This window comes from Amphiprion ocellaris, chromosome 21 (genome assembly GCF_022539595.1).
Source record: "Amphiprion ocellaris isolate individual 3 ecotype Okinawa chromosome 21, ASM2253959v1, whole genome shotgun sequence".
Classification (NCBI taxonomy): domain Eukaryota; kingdom Metazoa; phylum Chordata; class Actinopteri; family Pomacentridae; genus Amphiprion; species Amphiprion ocellaris.
In genome coordinates this window covers 12,201,334-12,224,616 of record NC_072786.1, presented here as the reverse complement: position 1 = coordinate 12,224,616, position 23,283 = coordinate 12,201,334, and the positions used below count along the sequence as shown (strand labels likewise).

Sequence of the window (23,283 nt, the reverse complement as noted above, 5' to 3'; positions counted from 1 at the left end):
ACAGAATCTTGTAAAACCAAATGATTTATTTTGAGCAAATTTTTAAACGAGTCATGTAGAATAAAGTGATTTTGATGAAATATCTTGAGTTTTAAGCTTGAATTTAGGTAATTTTCTCAACATAACTAAAGTCACACATAAGAGATTCAAGGACAGTTGAATAGTAGAAAATAAAAACCTCAGTTTTTTCTTGTTTTTGCACTTTCTGGAACAGATAAATGGTGTAATTTTGGAGATTTAAAGAAATATACACATTCCAGTGAAGAAATTTTCACTGTTAACAACTGAATAAACAGATTTTCAGGAATACCACACAGTATTCTGGAAAAATATACATAAATATCAAACAGAAAAATATATAAATTTATGCGAACATTCGTCTAGACAAGCCAACAGATGAATCAGGACCTCTCTTCTAAAGAGCCAATCACAGCCTCTCTGTTTGAGAGACAAATACTCTCTTAAAATCTTCTTCTTCTCTCACAGTGTAATTATCCATGTGGGCAGATTACCTCCAATCATCATCAACAATACAGACACCTGCAGGAGACGATGTCCAAACATGCACCTGCAGACGGTGTCGATATGTAAGTAATGCAGAGAGAAAAACACATTGTCACCCTCGATGCACACAAACACAAAGCAGACAAACCCTGAGAGGCTGCAGCACAAAGAAAGAAATATTCATTAAGGAAAAAGCCTAAATAAAACGTCTCCATGTCTCTACAGAATTCTTCTTTTCATCTCTTCAAAAGTGTCGTTCTCTCTCTGCTGCTCTTATTCTCTCTTCTTCCCCAAAACAAAGAAAAACAAAACAATGCAAAGAAATGCAATTGAGGGATTTACATAATAACACTTTACTTATTTTTGCAGTTTGTTTTTTTTTTTGGCAGAACAGAAACAGAAACTCTCTTTAAAAAGCTTGACCTGCAGTCGGATGACGGGTAAAAGTTTTTGCAAACTTAAAGGCATGTTCTGATGATGGATGTGCACACACAGGCTGAAGTAAAAACACACCAACATGCAAGAAATGAGCCGGTTTTGGAGCAGCAGCGGGAGTAAAAGCACTATTTCTGTTCTCAGCAGTGCAGCCCGCTGTGTTCCATCTCCAGCCCTGCATCTGACTGATTACAGCGAATGCACACATACAAATTTGGATTTACTGGGAATAACAGCCTGCAGAAACAAGACGCTCATCTTTCTGACCACAACAAGCGTCTCAGAAACTTTAAAAAGCCCCCAGACACCCGACGAAACCCAGAGTACCATCGGTTTTTGCAAGGAAAAAAAAAGGAGAACTCTACGTTTCCTTGAGCAAAAACCTGTTTTCGCTTGTCGTCTGGCAGCTTAAAAATAGTGGGAGACAAATTCAAATTGCGGTACAAGAGATCAATGTACAAAGAAGTGCAGCCACACAGTCGCTACACTGAGAAACTTCCCCGCAGATGAGGATGCATCATTATAATGGGTAAACACAGGAAGTGTTATTCTGGAGCGTCAAAATGGCACCTTTCTGGTTTCTGTTTGTGTTTCCGTGGTTGCAATTCTAAGGAATCGATCTGTTTTTTTCTTATTTGTGGTGACAATAAGTGTAACTTCTTGTCTCATTTGTGTTTTTTTTTCCGGTGATATTCAGGTTTTTCTGCAGGGCTGCGAGCCTGAAGGGTTTCAGCTGTCACTCCTGATAGAAAGTGACACCTCTCAGTCGGAAAAACTCGCTACTTGTCAACTATTAACACCCATCAGAGGGTGACAGGAAAAACTCCAAGCAGGAGTTGAATGAAACAGTCCTCTGGGGTAGCTTCAAGTGTCCAAAAATATAGAGATTTTTTTCTTCTTGCTTTTGATTTGGAATCAGAGCAATGTTTGAAGAGTAGAAAGAAATAGAGACAATTGCCTTTGCAGTGGTTTTAATAAGCGGCTGCCAGCAGCGGGTCAGAGGTGAGTCTGGACTGGATTTGGTCCAATTTACTGAACCTCTGGGTGCCGAAGTGAACAAAACTCATCTGTTTCTGTCCTGCAATGATCACATAAGCTGCAGTGACAGGATGAAAATGGAAAAACGCTGCAAACTAAGCAGCCGTTCTTTGTCCCTAAACTCTGTGGATTGAAGGAACAGTTTGCCAGAAGATGGTTAGTGCTACAAAAAGACTGGAAAAGAAGTATATTAACCTTCAGAACACGAAGCAGTTTCTGGGGAGTTTTTTTGTCACATTTTTATTCACTGTGGGCTCATTTTTCACTGCAATACAAAGTCCTGCACCTCTATGGAAACAGAAGAACCATGAATAGAAGTATAAATACGTCAGAAACAGCTTTTGTGAAGTAGTTTTAATGACATAAATCATAAAAAATAAAAAAAATGAATTTCTTTGATTAATTATATTGCAAAAATGAAAAAAAAATCAGCTTGTACAATATGTTTCTCAGTGCCCAGGTGTATTACAAGTACTATAAAAAATGGTGGCTCTACATGCTATAGATATTTTATTATTTACATATTTAATTTCTGTCTGCTCTGTGTAAACACTGCCTGCAGTTCAGCCAATAGTCCTTGAATTTTTGCTACGTGACTGTTAGTCACAGCTGAGTAACTAGTGACTTTTTGGCTGCATTGTGAGTACAGAATTTTTTGTATTTTACACAGTATTGTTATAGCAGACTGGTAATTTTTAAATAGGAAATGTAGGATACTGTGATTTTCCTGAAATATGGCAATTTTAAAGTTAGACCTGGTTAATTTCTCTGACAACACGACACACCACAGATTAGTAGCTGAAGGACTGGTAGAAAGTTTTATGAAAAAGATTATTCTTTCTTTTCCTTTTCTTTTTTTTTTTACGGTTTCTAGTTTTGATCAATAGTGTACATTTGGCTCTTTTTTTTTTTAAAGGCTTTGGGATTTAGAGGGTTAACTGGGAAGCAGCTCCACGTAGTACTATAACACATAGTCCCTCCTTTTAAGCAGAATAAACACACAGAAAAAAACTGATATCAGCACAACCTTGCATAGCTGACAAGCTTTGCTTAACATGTTTACTGTACAGCCACTGCATGGAATATTTCCTCTATTTAGTCTTCTATGATTTTCATTTTAAATGTGAAATGGCTCAGAATCACAGCAACTATCATCCAGAGTCATTTACACAGTGAAGAATAAGTTTTCAGATCTAGTTTGCCGTCATTACACACACATTCAGTAATAAAAGCAAAAGTCAGAGAGTCATTTCAGCGTGATTAGATCTTCGCTTATTAAATTATAAAAGCAGAATTAGTGGGACGAGGGAGCTTTTCTCACACACAAACGCTGAAAGACGAAGGTTTGTCATCTGTCTCTGTCCCAGGAGGACAAACCTCCCACTGTTTTTTACATAAGAGACCCTGCGGAGCGTCGGTGCAAAGCAAACAAGGGAAGGTGTGATCTGGCCCCGACCCCAGTCTGAAAATGGAAACAGGGATCGTCACGCTTCAGTTCCAGACCTCTCATTCGGCATGTTAAAGGAGGGCGACAGCAAACACACACATACACACACATCTGGAGGGGGAAAAAAAAGATGTAGCACAGGGAAAAAATAAGCAAGAAAAGTGTGCTAGTGATAGTCCTGTGGAGCAAATAGGAGAAGAAAGTGGCAGGTGGAAGAGATAATACGCACCAGCAGCAACACTATTACACATATATATATATTCTGCTGCTTGTATCACACATCACAACCTTGTCAGGCAGCAATTTGCACCTATCAGCTGCTAAAAGTGGACTAAATCAAATCCTCACAACCAGAAAATGTTAGTGATTCCAGAGGTGGTTTCTCGGTTATATTTCCCCAGAAAGCAGAAACACGGTGATTTGCAGTTGAGGAGTAAAAAACACTAAAATGAATGCGGTCCTGATTGCTGCCTCTCATTTGAAAGGATTACAGATAATAGGCGGGTTTTTTTCTCGACTCTCCTCTTGCTCTTTCGATCGCCTCCCGCTGCTCTCGGCCCGTGTCACATGATGGGTGGCGGTGGTTGAGAGGATGTCGCTGACTCACGGCTGACATTTACCGACACATTACAGGACTGTCGTGTCTCTTCGCCGCTCGGGGTAAACACAGCCTGCAGTTCAGCCCAAAGGTCTCTGGATTTTGGTCACGTGACTGTTGGTCACTGATGGATTCACAGGAGCAGAGAGTGGTTGTTTTTACAGAATCTGATGGAACCCAGAATCAGCTCGTACAACCAGGTGTTACAGATACTGGGGGGAAAAATGGTGGCTCTACATACCGTAGATATTTTACTGCTTACATTTTTAATTTCACAGCCTGCAGTTCAGCCAAATAGTTCCTGAATTGTTGTCATGAGACTGTCAGTCACTGTGAGTCACTAGTGGCTTTTTAGGATTTTTCATTTTTTACAGAACCTTGTTGCAGCACAGAATTTTTTTTTTTTTTTTTAGCAAATTTTTAACATGACATTCAAAATAAAGTGATTTTTATTAAAATATCACAATTTAGGGTTAGATTTCCCCCCAAAAAATTTGTTTCCCAAACAAATGACTCACTATGAATGAGGGTTGAAATGACTTTGTTTTAGAACTTTGGGCTTTTGTTGTAGTTTTTTACAGTTAATGTGCAAATTAATAAAAATTAAATTTGAAATTGCAAATTTTTAATATGTATATTTGTACAAGTAATGGCAAATATTTAAAATAATGATATTCTTAGCTAAGTAACTGTAGAAAATCTTTTAGAAGTGTAATTTTACAGTCAAATGTTAAAGAATAAAATAATATTTGTAAAAATACAGACTGATTGATTTTGACGATGACAGTATTTACAGTCTTGGTGCTTTTTATAGTTAGCATGTATGATAGTACTTTTTCTGCAATTTTACTAGATTTTGCTATTTACTGGATTTGGTAATTCAACAAAAAATAATGAAATAACAGTTTTTTGTTGTTTTTTTTCACAATTTTTCAAACTTTACATTTTTTAAAATAAAAAATGTCTAAAATAATTAAATTACTGGCCAATTTAAACACAGTAAAATTAAAAAAAAAAAAGCTAAAAAAATTTATTGCTTTTAAAACAGCCAAATTTTTATGTTGACATTATTCACATTTTTGGCTTGTTTTTTTTTTCTGGATTAACATGCAAACAAATATTATTGTATTCTGCGATTTTAAAAGATACTATCTGTAATAATAATAATAATAATAATAATAATAATAATAATAATAAAAAACACTGAAGACCAATAAAATAGTTTAAAACTGTTATAACACTTTTTTTTTTTACTGTGTAGACAAGAACACTGTAACAGACATGTACATATTGACTGATCTAATTTTGTTTCTCAATAGTTTGGATTCAGAGGCAGCTGAAGACGGACTGAAGGATAAAAACCGTAAAACAGCAGTGAGACGAAGCGAACAAACAGAGTAAATGTGTTACTTAGTGACCGACTGAGGTGTCGGAGCAGAGAAACAGAAGGAGGCAGAAAGAGCGAGAGAGCAGCCAGGAAGTGAGAAAAGGATGAAAGGTGAGAAGAAGAAGAATGAATGGATGGAGGAAATAGAAAAGGAGGGACGTGGGAGTGAAAACATGAACAAATAGGAGGAGATGTGAGGAAGGAGACAGTAGAGAGTAGAGAGATGGAGGTTCTCTGGGGAACTGGCCTATTTTTCAAATGAATGCATACGAAAACAGAGCGGCGATACGTTCATGCTCAGGAACAAAAGCCCAAATTAAATGAACTGCAGATTGGAAGTTCTGATTCTGAACTGCACAAAGCATTAGTTGTAACTTCTGCACGTCGGCCATCGACTCTGAAAGAAAACACAGTTTAACCCTCAAACTTCAAAACTTGCCAATGTGGTTAAAAGGCATGGTAATATTAAAAAAATGGTCAAAATTAAACATTTTTTTCCGATCCAAAGAGTGTTAAAATGGTCAGAATTGTTAAATTTTCAAGTTTACTACAGTCTTTGAACTAACTGTCAGGAAAACCACCAAATCTAAGCTTAAAATTGAGATGTTTAATCAAAATCATTATCGTCGACGTAAAATTTCACAACAATAAATATTTAGTCCCAATAGCATTCTGATAAAATAACGTTTTATTTGCCACTATATAAATCAAATTTGAAAACACAGTTTAACCATCAAACCTCAAAACCCGCTAATGTGGTGAAAAAGCAAGGTAATATAGAAAAAATGGCAATTTTTCATATCTTAAGAGTGTTAAAATTGACAGAATTGTTCGATTTTCAAGTTTACTACGGTCTTTGAACTTATCGTCTGTGATTCCATTAGGAAAACCACCAAATCAAAGTTTAAAATTGAAACATTTAATCAAAAGTGCTATATTCAATATATCTTATTCAAAAAATTTCACAAAAATAAATGTTTAGCCCCAATAACATTCTGGTAAAATAACATTTTATTTGCAGCTATACAAATAAAATTGAATAAAATTGAACTTCTGCACGTTTGCCACTAATTCAAACCTCAAAACCCGCCAATGTGGTTAAAAGGTGTGGTAATATTTTTAAAATTGGCCAAAAAAATTAACTGTCTATCAGATCCAAAGAATGTTAAAATGGACAGAACTGTTAGATTTTCAACTTTACGATGGTCTAAAAGCTAATCATCTGTGATTTCATCAGGAAAACCACCAAATCTAAGCTGAAAATTGAATTATTTAATCAAAATTGCGATATTTGACATAAAATTTCACAAAAATAAATTATTAACCCCAATAGTATTCTGATAAAAAAACATTTTATTTGCTGCCATATAAATAAATTGAGAAGAATTGAACTAATCTGCTCTTCAGAACCTGTTGGGCCATTCTAATGATAAATTATCTGTGAATATGAATTATGAGAGCCTGAAATTGTAAAAAAGAAAAAAAATCATCAAATTTTATTTGTTTTTAACTGACCTTGAACTACTCATCTGACACTAATCATTCTGTCATAATAAACATAAATTCTTTGCTGGAATCAGATTCTGTAAAAAAAAAAAAAAAAAAAATCATCAATCATAAACTCTTTAGTAACCAGCTGTGACCAATTTCATGTAACAAAAAAAATATTTTCAGCATTAATAAACCATGTTTATATGTAATTTCATTGGTTTTACATGTAAATATAATTCAATATACATTAAAAATCCCAAAATATACACATGATCTCATGTAACTTTAAGGGTAAAATTTTGAAATTATTAAAAATACATTTTCTTTTTTATAAGATGTTTACTTTCCAATATTTTACAATCATTTTTCTGCTACCTAAGCTGCTGGAAAATGACCATTTTCTCCTTTTCTGCTAGAGAAGTTCTAGTTTATAATAATGTTAAAAGAAAAAAATACAATAGCCAGCTGCAGTTCTTGACATTTTAAGCACATTAGTGATTACAAGAGACAGTTTGCTGGTTTTCTTTGGTCCAAATTATAACTTAACTACTTATTTAAGTATAGATTTTATTTTTTAAAAATATATATTTAGTGATTTCAGAGATTTCGGCCCATTAGAGCAGATGTAACTCCATTTGTCAGACTAATTATAGGCCTTTCACATGAACACAGGTGTTTCCAGTAATCACTGACTGTGCTGCAAAGCTGTGGATTATATGAGGATGCCAAACTCAGTGCACTAACACGAATAATAGAAGTATGAGCTCTTTAAAAGTCTGAATTACCAACAGACTGAGGGAGAAGTCAAACAAGCACAGTCTGTCCTGAGATCCTTTTTTTTTTGTCTGCATTTATTCTCATTGTTTAACTTCACAAAAGGGGTGTCAACATTATATGAGATTGATGCATATTTTAGTCTTGCAGCCAAATATTTTAATATTTAGTGCATGTGTCCTGAGATCCTGATAAGAGCTTCAATGCAATTGAAAATATCTCTGTGGGCGAAAATAACTCAGAGGGAGCATTGGTGTTTCTTTTTCTGGTGTACATTTTCCCTACATGTGTAATTTTCTGTATCATATAAGACTAGTTAACTGTCTGAATCCCCAAACCCACCAGTGAGTTTCAAAGATAAGTCATTCTTTAAAAAATTGTGTAAATGACACCATTTATCAGAGTCAGAAACACAGTCTATGGTAAAAGTCCTCAGGTTTTAAGCTTTTGTCCAGTCCTTGAACAGATGATTTGGAACATATTCTTCTGTCAGGTAAGCTGGTGTAACTGATTTTAAAGAAAGCAATGGTGTTACAGTTAGATTCAAGCCAATTTAAGGCCATTTTTAAATGCAAAAATGTCTAAATATGTAACTTTGACAGAGAGGAGTTTTCAGAGGTTAATTCAATGATTTTAAAAAAAGATTAAAATTACACCATTTGTCATAGTCAGAAACTATAAAAATCAAACAAATCGACAGACTTTTGACTTTTCTACAGTCCTTGAACAAACCAAGTTACACATATAATTCTTTTGGGAATATTAACTGTAACTAAACCTAAAATGCCAATCAGCTGAACTACTTTTATGCCTGCCTTATTTAAAAGTTCGCCAAAAATAAAAGGTTTACTCGAACCAAATTCTGTAAAAAACCAAACATTCTGTGCTCCTCGGAGTGACCATAAAGCTATAACATAAAAAAAAAAAAATCAAGTGGTGAACTAGGTTGAACTGCAGGCAGTGTTTACTAAGAGCAGATAGGAGACAAGTAATAAAATAAAATAAACTAAGTTATAAAAACATTGTTTTTCAGAATATCAGCAACACCTGTAGCACTTGGAAAAATGCTGCACATGTTGATTCCAGATTTTTGGAAAATTAATAATTACCAAATTCAGCCTTTTTTTGGTCTTTTTTCATTATTTGTGAAATTATATCTGTATTATATATCGTCAAGGCATTTTCAGTTCCCTCTATTTCTAGCTAAACTTGTGTTGTTTCCATAGAGGTGCAGGATTTTATATTGCAGTGAATAATGGTCCAACAGTGAGTGAAAATGTGTTTAAAAAAATGGCCACAAATTGCTTGGTTCAGAGAATTAAATGTGTGTATTAAACTAATTGTAAATGCCACTCCATCTCCAGAATAAGGATGCTTCATATATGACACCTTGCTGTGAGGAGTGCGTGAGCGTGATGCATTTCTGTGTGCGTTTGATTAGAGGAAAAATTATGACTATTTCTCATTAAAGAGGCCTGACTGTGACTCTGCTGGAGACGGTGGAAGACGTTGGCATGATTAAGCTGCTTATGAATGCTTGAAAACATGCAAACACACACAGAGGCAACAATAACACACACACACAAAAAAAAACTAAACAGAAAACAGCTCTGTGCTTTTGGATAGCGTGTGCACAAAAACACGCACACAACAGGTCTGCCAGCACCTCGTGGGCCTGCCAGCGGAGTGACCGTGTAAAACTGGCTTTCCGTGACATTTCCAACATGACATTTGTCTGTGGGACCATCTGTGAGGGCCAACTGGCCTGTGTCAACAGCACGACCAATCACTGGCTGCTGACAACACACACTCAGATCATATGCACTCATATGATAAATCAGTTTAGTGCCAAAATCATTCCTTTCTCATGGCATCTGTGGGATTTTTTGAAAGATGTAACTGTGTAAGATTAGAAATAATGATGATTTCCACTGCTTCTTACATACTATGCACTACTTATAGGACCCCTCCAATGAAAATGAAGTTTTTACCTTGTTAACGTGGGGTTTGGTTATGCTAGGAAACACAGAACACTAGATGCTGCTGTGTACAGATACATGATGAAAAACATAGATTCAGATTTCTTGGTTTTTGTACTTAACAAATTCTACTTCCTGTAGAGCTGTAGGTAAAGAAAATATGGCTCAGGTGTCACTGTCACATCTAGATTTACCGCCAGTTACTTTCCTGATTCTGAGAATTGCGACACAATCCCAAGTTGTAATACTGTAATACTGATTCAGACTTTCTGGGTTTCATAGGTAACAAATGAGACGAATAGGAGGTGAATCCTGTCAACTTGCAGGGTGAGGCTTTTGGCATCATTATCCTCACCTTAAATATGGCTGAAAACTCCGATATTTCAACCATAAACTATAAATAAAGGAGAGACGTAGCCGCCGAAGCCACAGTGGAAGTGTATATGAACCGCATTCTGTCCAACAGCCAGCAGGTGGTGACTTTTCCAGCTGCACAGACGTCCAACTGTATGAAAGTCTATGAGGAATTGACTATTTCTCACTTGATTTGCTACCTCAGTAAACATTATCCTGATGAGTTTATGAATTCAATCAGTAGTTTGAACACTTTTTAATACAGTTTTATGTTCATTTTGTAATTTAAGGTCCCATTTAGAGTAAAATATATGATAAAGCAAAGCATGTTTTAGGGATACAGTGCAGGGGTAACTTCTCCTGTCAGATTCATCACTTGCTTGTGACATCTGATTTTAAAAGACCAACATGACCATGGCCAAATTCTAAACCCAAGGCTTCAGAATGATAATCCACAAACCATCAGCTAACATCACAGCCACCAGGTCCATCTTTTATCAATCAATTAGACTTTGTCGTGTTGGTAAAAGTCCCTCTCCAGTTATTGATTAAACCACTAAAAACTCATGTCTGTGTGTCATAACTACATAATTAGGTTTTATTTCCATGTAAACAATCCTAACCCAAATCTGCACCATCAGTTCCTTTAAAACCTGCAGATCTATGAATTCCACTTCTCCTTCTCCACCCACTTGCAAGTTGCTGCAGCTCAAGTACACCAGCCCACCTACAACTGTTCAAACACTGTAAAACTACTCTATGCGAGACAATCGAGAGTTGTAATACTGAAGTAATTTAGATAAATGTGCAAACCAGAATTGGTGGAGTCCCATCCTGCAAGGTGACGTGATTGATTCTTTAGGTTTGTTATGTATGGAACCCAGGAAGCCTGAAGAAATAATTTTGAGAAAGTTGATGGTATACTGCAGCTTAAAGGTGGAAATGCTCAGCCATGGTGCTGATGGTTCATGATATGTCTTCTAGGATATGTAAAAGCACTGTATGGACATGCTAAAAAGGTAAAACCCTCATCTTCACTGGAGGCAGTCTGAAAAGTAAGAGCAGAAGAAAAGAAATTGTGTCTCAAAAATGTTTTTTGGGGAAAGTTTACACTCATATATACAGGACACATGCGGATTGTCATTATAGTCCTTTTACATATGGATGCCACACTTTATCATTTTCTGGACATGCACTAAATTGCTCCTATTTTTGCATCTCATGATGTTTTTCGTCAGTGTGCAGGCTTTAGCACTAGTTCGTCTCGGCTTTCAGTTCTTGACGCGACTCGTTGAGACTCAAGAGCAAAAACCTTTTCACGCTGCGTGTCACAAAACGTAGCAACAAGAAACAGAATAAAAGAACCATGGGTTTTTCTTTCACTGCTCAATATTTTCTCGGCCTTTTCTCTCTGTAAATCCATCTTGCTCTGCTTCTCCTGTCATCTGCCTCCATCCCTCCACGCCTTCCCCCTAACTCGTCACCATCAATGTCATCTCGTCTCGTCTTTCCTCTACTCTCCGGCTCAATTTATCTCCCTCCATCTTCTTTCCCCTCGCTGCTCTGTCAACACACTGCTGACCCGCCCTGATAACATGCACACAAACTCACCCAGCAGTGCCCCACCAGTCCACAGTGACCTTTACATGCAAGATTATGAGGCTAATTGAATCAAAAATGATCCAGCGGCTAATGGGGAGGGATGATATCTAATTTGACCCACTGCTACACCACACTGTTCAGCATTTATGACTGAGCAGCAGAAATGTGGATACATAAAAAGACCCCTTTGCAGGATGTGTCCTGTGTAATCTATCTGTGTAAACCATCCATGTCTGCAGGTAGACAGTCGAACAGGAAGAAACTCATGGACACAATAAGGCTGAAAGAAAGACGAGCAGACCAGGCATGGCCTCTTTTTTCCTGAGAAATGAATTATTGACAAATACATCTGTCATCATACAGATTTCTCTGACAGGTGAGTTTTTTTGGATGCGTGTTTGATGGCAGAGAGGTTATTCATATAACAACCGGAGAGTCTGGAGAGAGTGTACCTGACATCTGAGTTCAGATCAACCAGCTGTACAAAAAAAGTGACAGTGTGTATGCACCTGTATGCAGGATGTGCACCATATTTCCAGAGGTTTTGATGCTTAAGATCGGTGGTCACAAAAAATGCTTAAATGTGCTGCAGACAACTCAATTTCAACCAGTCTGGCTGTTTTTGCAGTTTCACCATAAATCTAGTGTCACATGTTAGGCTCTGTTATGGCTCATGGTGAACAACAAAAGCATTGAAAGAGCACAGTACTCCGCCAAAGCTGCTCAGTTGCTGGGTCATTTCTGACGGCTGAAATCTTGAAAAAATCTGTAACAGAAATCACGGCACCATAGAGTGTGGCCATTTAATATAGATGTACCCAGAAACATAAGGCACTGAGCACAGGCATGTGTTATGCATGTTACGTATGGATACCGAATCACGTGACCTAAATATGTCGGGAATTGATGGGACTTGGAAACACCCCCACAATTTCATCAGGTTTTCCTTGTATCGTTTCGATGAACGTTATTTTCATTTTAAAATGTTTTAAAATTAAAGTAGTCTTGAAGTAGTTCTTTAAGTCTTATGAATAAACAATTTAGAAGAGAAGGACAAATGAGCTTAATCTTTCTTGTTGAAAAAACTCAGCTGAAGCTACGTCATGATAGATTGTGGTCGTTGGATGGTCGCTTTCCACAAGAATGAGCCGCTCGGAAATCCGTGAGTGACTTTATACTCCGTGCGGCATCTGATCCCAAACTACAGGGGGCAGTGTATTGCAAACACACGTCTACCTAGTCTACTAGTCCTAAACTAGAGTAGAAGAAGTTTGCATTGTTTACACCACTTACAACATGGCATTTTACCGATTAGTTGCATTTCAGTAGTTAGTATTAATTTCACACCATGGGTTGCTCATAACCCAGTTGTCATGGTGATCTCTGTGTGATGAATCGTATTAGTGCCCGTATTTCTAGACTTCAGCTACGAATAGGTCCTGGTCCTCTGCCATGTTTTTCTGCGTAGTTAGAAAAATGTGGAGGTGCACGATGCGGAAATTTTCTGCGTGAGAACGGCCGCTCAAGGGGGCGTGGCTGCTAAAATGACTTCAATCATCCACACGGAGCCGCATGGACCTCGCGGCGTGGTAAGCATAAAACAGGCTTAACCCAGCCTTTACTGGTCTTTAAATGTCACCCAGGTGGTTAAAAGACTGGATTAAAAGCAGCTGCTGGTCAATGGCAGGAATCAGTGCACAAACAAAAAGACCTACTGAGCTGGACAACAGACCACATGATCAATATCTGGTCATTCAAACTGCACCAGATTAGTGTTTACAAATTTTAATAAGCTTCTCTTTTCTGCATCATTACATCTAAAGTGGACTTAATGCTACCTTTACAGAAGTCAATGAAAAATATATAGATGATGTTTACGAGTGACAATTACACAACATGTATGAAGCACAACACAAATATTGGAAACCAGCACAAAATCATGCCTCCTACTCTTCAGTCTATCATCAGCATGTCAATAAATGCCTCTTATCATGAAAGGATGATTTATTTTTGAGATGACAGCATTTTTTTCCCTGCGAGTTAGTCCTTGGGCTGAGGACTACAATGTGGTTATTGCAGTAGACTACTTGGTGAAATTGAAATGTTCGCATGTTTGAATTAATGATACAGATGAACAATGTGGCCACGCAGCAAGAAATGTTCAGCAGTCACACAGTGCAGAGAGTGCAGCTTTTTAATGCTAAGTTCTAACAGAGCAGCCTTGAACCAGTTTAGCAGCCTGCTTTTGTAAGACTTGTAATTTTGTGAGGCTAGTTTTAGATGCAGGCGATCAACAAGAGACAAGGTGGCACAAAATTATTGATTCAGACGCTTCATTTAGTATGTGATTATAGAGAACACATCCTTGTTATAGCAATGCCTGGGCCAATTTTATGAACAATTGCACTGCTACTCATAATAATAACTTATTTTATATAGCACCTTTCAAAAACAACAAATACCCACAGTTAAAAATGAGGCATATTTCAAAAACTTTCACAATTTGCACATTTATCAGAGCAAGAAACTGCAAAAATTCAAAGAATTGTCAGATTTTCAACTTTGACAGTCAGTAAACTAATCATGTGTGACTGAGTTCTGTTTAGAAAAATAAACTAATTAAACTTAAAATTATATTTCATGAAAATCATTTCATAATTTATTAAAATGTGTCAAGTATAAACCTTTTGAACTAAATTCTTCACTCATTAGTGGTTGATATAGAGCTTTGTGGGAGTTTAGCTAGTAAAGGAGCACGGTGACAGAGACTTATATGAGGTTTAATGACCTCAGGCCAGTGAGGGAGTGTTAAATTAAGCTGGGATAAACTTGCACAGTGATTCTACATCCCAGTGGAACATCCTACAGCCATTTCTGTGGCTTTTTAAAAATGTTTCTGCATGACAAGAGACGGAAATAGAAAACTGTACATGGGTTTGTGTCATATCTCTAATATCAGGCACATCTGTGTTGGCAAGGAGAGATCATTGTGGGAGTTTAGCTAGTAAAGGGGCATCATGACAAAGTCTTCTGTGAAGCTTAATGACCTATGGCCAGAGTACTTGTATTAAATCAAGTTGAGCTCAAATAGGACATTGATCCTGTCTGTCTATGGCATACATAGCAATGAATTTCACAGCCCACATCATGTGTCCTTGTCTTTGCCAGCAATATAATTGCACAACCAACAAAAAGTGTGCTGAATTTATGTTATCGGCAAATTAATTATTGATTAATATCATTGAATAATTCAAATTTACAACAAAAGTGTGACAGCAGACATAAAAAAAGGCTTGGTCTTAGGTTCCTACCAATACCGATCAGTAAAAAATTCCCTTCATCGACCTTGATCCCAATCTCAGGATGGGGCTCAGGACATTAATAGAAATCAATGGCATGTTCATAATGATGTGCCCCAGGCGTCGCATGTATGTAGTGAACATGAAGGCACCCAGAATAGACCCCACAGAAGAGAGGAATCCTCAAGCATTACTAAGAAAGATCTGTCAGAAGATAAACCAATCTAGCCTCGTCCCTGATGCCAACGGAATTCTACAGACGGTTGATCCAGATGTTGTGGTTTAAAACTAAGCTGAGGTCAAGGAGAATTAAAATGACGTGTCGGCTGCAAGCAGTAAATCACTGGTGACCTTGACCAGAGCAGCGTCTGTGTGCAGCAATCAGATTGTAGCTCATAAAGGAAACCATCTGAATGGAGACAATATTTACAAATAGTGATTGATGTGATATATGACATAAATGCTGTAGGCTAACTGGAGCATCACTCGATCATGTTGCAAGTTATTTTTGGCTGCAGACATCGTTGTTATACAGAAATATTGAATGGAGACCACAAATAACTTCACTAAAATCATGACGGACTCGGAGATGCTTTTGTGTTTGTAACTGAACTCAGTGCCTTAAATAATATATGAGTCTGAAAGCCAAAGAATCTCAACTATAGCCACCCTAAGTAATGTGTAGAACGTAATTTTACCCGCATATTATTTATGTTTGATAAATATAGCTTTAACTTTGGTGCAGCTGTGTGGTTTCAGCCAATACTCTGTATGTCTTCAGACTGAATGTTGGCTGTGAATATCACAGCTCCACCAAGAAGAAGTTCATCTAAGTTTACTTGCATAAATTCATGCCATTAGGTGGAACACTGCCACCACTGACAGAACTAATTTGCATTCAAGCAGACCTGCATCAAGTGTAAACAAGAGTGAGAAAGAACAAGCAGTGATCAACTAGTACCTCCAACAGATAGAGCTGCTGATAATCACTGCAATATGGAATGTGGTTATAAATTAGTCATTTCTATTTTTTGAGCTGTGGGTCTCCTGAACTGTATGTCAATCGTGCTGAGTGGAAGTGAACAAAATACAGAAATGAACCTCAGTAAGATACTTGACAATGAGTGACCACTGGCTCTCCAGTAAAAGTGTCTCGGTTTCTCTGCAGCCCTCATCTACTTCACAGCCTCTTCATCACAATTTCGTATTCCTGACAGAGTCTGGTTTCACTCCTTCGTTCTTTGTGTGCACCTGAGCCACCCAATTAAATACATGTGACCTCAAGATGTGTATAAAACTAACAAAAAATTTAAATCTGCCTTAACCTTCTGAACTACAAACCCACATGTGCCGTTTCAATAAAGGTACAGGACTTTATATTACATTGAAAAATGAGCCCACGGTGAGTAAAAATGTGACAGGAGCAGAAAATGGGGTTCAGAGGGTTAAACACAACACCGGCGCAGTGAAATGAGGCACGCCGAGCCAAGTCTGACTGTGTTTTGATTGAATAATGCTGGACTGAATAAATTCCTGTGAGATCCTGTGAGAATTGTAATTGTGTATTTGACAGACTGGGATTTAGACTTACTAATATTTCTCAGAGGCAGTGCTGTGCTCGCTTTTGTCAGATCTGAAAGGGCAAATCAGAGGGAAATCTGTTAACCGACTAACAAATGGTCTGCGAGCTTGTCAAGATGCTATCGGATGAATCGGCTCTTCGATTACAACTAAAGTTGATATTTGCCTTCGCTGTGAATCACTTTTTGGTAGTAAATTTCACTGAAGTGGGACAGTATGTTAACAGGAACTCCAATGTACTCTGTGTGTGAGCATATTCGACTTTAAAATCTGTGAACTCTTGTCAATCCGTTCCTGTCAGTGTCGGGCTGTTAGAGCAGAGTGACAGCCAATATGTGCTTTTCTGGGTTGGTTTGCATTTCTTTTTCTTTTGTGCCTGTCTACCAGCTTCTCTTGCTGCCCTTTTTTCTTCTTTTACCGAGCCAGCCCGGTGGTTTAATCAGGGAAAGCAGCTGGGGACATGGAGAGGGGAGCTTGTCTCTAAGCCCGGCTGATTTACCGGCTCCTCAGACCTCCTTTATATCTTGGCGGCTAATAGGGCTATCCTGGCAGCTTTGCATGGGAGCTAAAAGGCAGGTGGTTGGCGGGAAGGCTGGCAAAGTCTGCAGAGGTAAGGAGCACACAGGATGAGTGGCATGAGTGCTGGAACAAACAGGTATCTTTAATGATTAAACATGCAGTACAGATGCACATTAAAGGAATTGAAAAAAATTTTTAGTGACAAATTCTCAGCTACACCTGATACAGGTTTGGGCTTTAAAGGAAGATTTAGCGTGATGAGACGGTGTCACAAATGACAAGAGAAAAACAAGAGTTGGCATGTTGGACGCTGGCATGTCAGTTAGGGCCGCAGCCAGACACTTGAATGTCGACAACTCCACCAGTTGTCGTCTAAAAGATTGTTTCAGACAGCACGGTACGACTGACAATCTTCCACATGGCCCTCGACCACGTCACAACTCGAGCCCAGGATCGTCCATCTCAATCTGGGGCGTTGTTTGTGATCGGCAAACAGAGACTGTTGATGAAGTTGTTGGTGTGTACAACCAGACGATATCTGCTCAGACAGGGAGGAATCATCTCAAGGGTGGTTTTGGGATATTTTTGCCCACAGAAAGCCTTGATGAAACGCGAGAACGGTGTTGTAATCAGGTCTAGTGGATACCAGGAAATGGCAGATGTTGCATTTGAGATAATACAGGGGAACATTATGTGTGGATGTCAATATTGTAAATGTAGAGGAGTGATGGTATGGTCAGGAAAATGCCATGGACAAAGAAAATGTCTGCAATTTATCAATGGCAATCTAAATGTCCAACAACATCGAGATGAAATCCTCACAATCACGGTTCTTCCATCCATTCGCCACCATCACAACCTTGTCCCCACAAAATTAGGTTCCTATGCAACTAAGCTGTATTCGCAACTACAACGTGATTTTATTCTGAAATAAATGTAATTAGCCACCTGTAGTGTCAATGTAAAGGTGGCAATTTGGAAAGAACCACAAAATTCATAATTTCACGTAGGAAGGGAGGATGGAACCCTAAAGAGAGAGACCAGAGACTTGAATTTGACCTAGAAGACCAGGATTCGCCTTCCACGATGGATAAAAGACTTTGTCTCTGATTTGAGTTTCATTTTGTCTAACTTTGTTGGACACTTTCACATTTTAGAAGCTTGGTTAAGGTTAGGCACCAAAACTATCATGTTTGGGTTCAAATACGACCATTTCACCACATATTTGAAGCTTCTCCTTCCCTTTCTAAGTTACCAGATTGACAAGTCCCCCCCTATCTAACATATGATTACTTGGATGAAAAGGAGCAACAGTAAATCAGTAAAATTATTATAAAAATGGTGTTTTTGATACCGTACAAATGACAGAAGATACATTTGTCTTAAAACGTAATTGAAAGTGCAGGTTAGTTGTATAGGAACGGAATTCTTTGGAGGCTGGGTTTCAACAAGACGATACACATCTTCAAGTTACCAGAATATACACTATTATTCCATAGCAGCTGAAAATGTCCCAGTCCTACAATGGCCTGCATTCCCTCCAGACATTTTACCCATCCAACATCTTTGAGACACTGTGGATGTCTGACTACTTGATCCTGTTCCAAAAATGTTTACCAAACCCTTCAGGAAGAGCTGGACATCATTCCACAAGCAGCATCAACAACCTCATTAACTCTGTGCTTGTTACTGATGACCACTGTCCATTATTATCATGTCCATTTGTAGAGATGTAATATGTTGGAACAACAGACACTTATTCCGCTATGTAAAAAAAAAAATAAAAAAAAATAAACGCATACAATTTAACAAAATAATACATGCTGGCTTTGTATTTTTCTTCAGTATATTATATTTGCTACTGCAGGGTGACTATCATCATGGTCACAGCTGTAGTCTCTAACTGTCACTTCCACTCTGTCTGTCCCTGCTCTCTCTGTGGGTTTGTCTGACCCAGTCTTTCCTCACCTGTCAACCAGCCGCCCTCAGTGTCCAAAATCTTTCACTTTTTATTATCCACCATAGAGGACTGCTACATGTAGCGTGTCGAAAAGCAGTATCCAGCCAGTACTCAGATAAACTTCTATCATCTAATAGCATCACACAAATTCACATTTCTGTCTGTCTACACAGTACAGTGTCCATGAAAAGTCTTGACCTCCTTCAATTTTTGTGTAATTTTGCTTGTTGTCCAGTTCTTGCTGTCTTGCTGGAAAACAAATCTCTCAAGTCAACGTTCTCTTGCAGACTGCATCAGGTTTTCTCCCTGGATTTTTTACCCTCTACCTTTACAAGAGAAACAACCCAAAATCATGATGCTGACACCACCATTCACATCATGATGCCACCACCACCATGCTTCATGTCATGATGTTGCCACCACCATGCTTCACATCATGATGCTGCCACCACCATGCTTCATGTCATGATGTTGCCACCACCATGCTTCACATCATGATGCCGCCACCACCATGCTTCATGTCATGATGTTGCCACCACCATGCTTCACATCATGATGCTGCCACCACCATGCTTCATATCATGATGCTGCCTCCACCATGCTTCACATCATGATGCTGCCACCACCATGCTTCACATCATGATGCTGCCACCACCATGCTTCACATCATGATGCTGCCACCACCATGCTTCATATCATGATGCTGCCACCACCATGCTTCACATCATGATGCTGCCACCACCATGCTTCACATCATGATGCTGCCACTACCATGCTTCACATTATGATGCCACCATGTCTGATGGTCACTTATTTTGCATTTAATATTTTCCATTAATTTGTAGCAATCTGTTTCCATTTTGACACAGAAAAGCTTCTTTAGTGAATTTTTGTCCAAAAAAGCCTTAACAAATGTATTAATTCAAATTCATCACGACTTAATGCTGAAAAGAACCAATGGAGAAAATGTCCAAGGGAGAAGAATACTTTTGTACTTTTGATAACCTCTGTATATGTATGGTGGTATAGTAGTTAGCTCTCGAGTTCTTGACCATCAATTGTAAAACTACTTTTTACACATCATATACCACATACCTGTGTGCTATTTTTGTGTTTAGCACAAATAAAAATGAATGTATTTTTTCATTTTATAGAAATTGATGCAATGTGCACACCACTAGACATCTATGGAACTGTGACAGTGGAAGAGTGCACCCAATTATTTTTCACAGATGTACACCTGAACTCTTTAACATCACATCTGTCATCACCACCTGTCATTTATTTTTATTCTTTATAGTTACACATAGCTCCTCCATTTCTTTTAAGCATTGCACTGTGACATAAGAGCTCATTAAGAGCACATGCTAGAATATGTTTGTTAGTATTCATACTGACTTTTTATTTTTTTTTAATTTTAATCAGGTGGAAGTTTTCAGAAACTGCAGAGGTTTTAGGATTAAATTTCTAAATGGATGATAAGTAATATGTTCATATAAAACATCTTCATTTCAGACTGTCTTTGAATTTTCCTACAATATGGTGCTTGCTCATACCTTACTAAATGTACAATATATAGTTAAAAGGAGTTCAGTATTTTGATTTTCTACGATGTGCGATAACCTTAGGTCTACTAAATGTGGGTTTTTAATCACATATGATAACAAACTTTGGCTGATATAAAACGTCCACATTTCTGTATTATATTAAATAAAAATGTGAGCTCTAAGAAAAATGTGAGTTTCCTCGTCTTAATTATGACTTGAAGGTCTAAAACTTGTAATTACGAGAACGCTGATCAGCCATCGGCACTGTGTGGGCAGCCAGAGCCTGTTTGACAGTTTCCTCACTTTCCTGTTAATTACGTTGCACCTGTTAAGACAAGACAACTTCTAAATTTCTCACAGTTTTTAATGGTGTAACATTTATACTGTGTGATCCACTAATTTTGGGACACTTGATGTAATTATTAGAAAATCTCTGCTCACGTTTAACCCAACTAGTCAAAATAAGTAAGCATAACCAAGCATGTAGTACACTTGTAGGAGCAAAATAAAACTTTCCTTCACATTCAAACAGAGACTTTGTTGTCAGAAATTGATTGTCAGCAGTGTGAGGTCTTTTAATGTCAGTTGTGAAGGATGTAATTATCACCGCAGTATGCAGGAGTGTCTTCTATTGCACATGAAAGGGCAATCAGATTTCAATTTGTAGACCGGAGACACATTTTAATATCAGGGGTAAACATAACGGAAACATATCAATGCTCGGTGCAAACAGGGTCAGTCCTGACGCAGATCAACCAGCAGGCAGACCTTTTTGGAAAGACGAGGAGATTGGCAGGTATACAAGTCAGGGAGGCAGGAAAGGTGGAGCTGTGGCACACTGAGTTCTGCTGGTTATAGAGTTGGATAACTATAGTCAAGTGAGAGCATTTAAAAAGACGAGTGACGGATTAAGAGTTTTAACCACAAACCTGAACTCTCATCCTCTCTGAAACACCTTCATATCAATGTTCAAAAAGCACATTATTTTATCCAGACTGTACATTGCTGCATCACCATTTCTTTGAAATATTTTGTCTTAGCTCCTGTCTCTGTTTAAGGCCCCAGTCCTGAAAAGCCCAGTCTGCTCTCACTGATCAGGTGGCCTGACAAAGTGAGACAAGGGTAGTTACAAAATACAACCCCAGATCTATGAGAACAGGAATCAACCTCTTGGTAATAACAGCACATTGTGAGAAAGCTGCTCATTGTTTGTTTGAGGGCTTATCAAACTAGCCGCTAGGGGCGGTGTTATGCAATTGTGTTACCTAGATGTCATCTTATTGTCATTTCTCATCTCCTGTTTACTAGACAGGCACTTTAATCAACTAAGTCACAGCACCATGAAAACAGAAAGACATCTGAACTTTAAATAGGATATCAAGGTCCTAGAATAAAGGAGAAAAGTGTAGGGACACAGATTCCAAAGTGTTTGAAGGCAGTGTAAAATTTCCACTGTCTGGGATGATTTGGGTATCTGCTTGCGGTGGTCCACTGTGTTTTATCAAGTGTGTTATCAAGGGGATTTTAGAGCACTTCATGCCTCCATCTGTTGACAAGCTTTATAGAGATGCACATTTCATTTTCTAGCAGGAGATACTACCTTTCCAAAGAGCTAAAACTACTGCCAAATGTTTTTCTCACTATGATATTACTGTTACTTGATTGGTGAGCAAACTCAGCTGACCTGAACCCCATAGAACCCAATACGGGTTATTGTCAAGAGGAAAATGAAAAACACGCGACTCAAACACACAGAAGAGCTAAAGGCTGCTATCAAGACAACCTGGCCTTCAAGAAGCATTAATGCAGCAATCTGACATAAAAGTACCCCATCCAAGTACTGAGTGTATAAATGAACATACTTTCAAGAAGTTGGACATTTCTTCTTTCTTTATTGATCTTAGGAAGTGTTCTAATAATATGAGATACTGGATTTCAGATTTTCATGACCTTAAAACCTTAATCATCAAAATTAAAACAAAAAATACTTGACATATTTCATTTTCTGTGTATTTCACAAACACCCACATCCAGCACTTTAAGAGTTTTTCCGGTCTCTCCCAGGATGCTGCTACAACTACAGTTCTGCACACCTGCAGCTTTGGATGCTTCCTATGCTGAAAACCAGCAGCTGAGAGAGCACAACAACCTGGAAGGGCGTATCACAGACCTTCTGAGAGAAAACAGGACACTCAGTAATAAACTGCATTTCAGCTCCAGTGCTGTTGGCATCAAGAATGCACTTGTGGAGAATAGGGAGACTGCGCTGAGAGATCTCACAGAAATCCTAAAGACCGAGAGGGAGAGATTTGCCAAGTCCACCAAGGCAGTACAAGAAAAGCTGAATCAACTGAAGGAGCAGCTCAACACGAGGGAACAGGAGATCCTGAGTCTGAAGAGTGAAAAAGAGAAGGAAGTAGTACAGGAGGAAGAGAAAGGGCCTCAGAAAGACAATGGAACTGAGGAGGAAAAGGTTCTGGAACAGATGGCGACACAATTGCAGGAAGAAAAACGAGAGCAAGTAGTGAATAAAGATGAAGAAGTGGAGCCTGAAACCAACAACCAGCAAGAGGAAAATATAACCACGGAAGGGGAGCAAGAAGAGCTCAATGAAATCAAGAAAAACCGCAGGAGCCTCTTCAGCTTTTTCAGAGGAAAAAAAAAAAAGACAAGACAGAAAAGACTAAGCCAGACAAGGAACAAGAACAGAAGGCAGAGAAAGCAAAGTAAAAAATGGCTGTTGGAGCTGGCTGCACTGAAGACGTTCG

At 38.2% G+C, this 23,283-nt stretch overlaps 1 protein-coding gene across 1 annotated transcript in view; it reads right to left on the bottom strand.

The window, feature by feature from the left end:
• The window catches only part of LOC111570178 (proton myo-inositol cotransporter-like), a 107,187-nt gene that overhangs the window by 13,883 nt on the left and 70,021 nt on the right, over nucleotides 1-23,283 (bottom strand). The gene's annotated exons all lie outside the window — the stretch shown is intronic.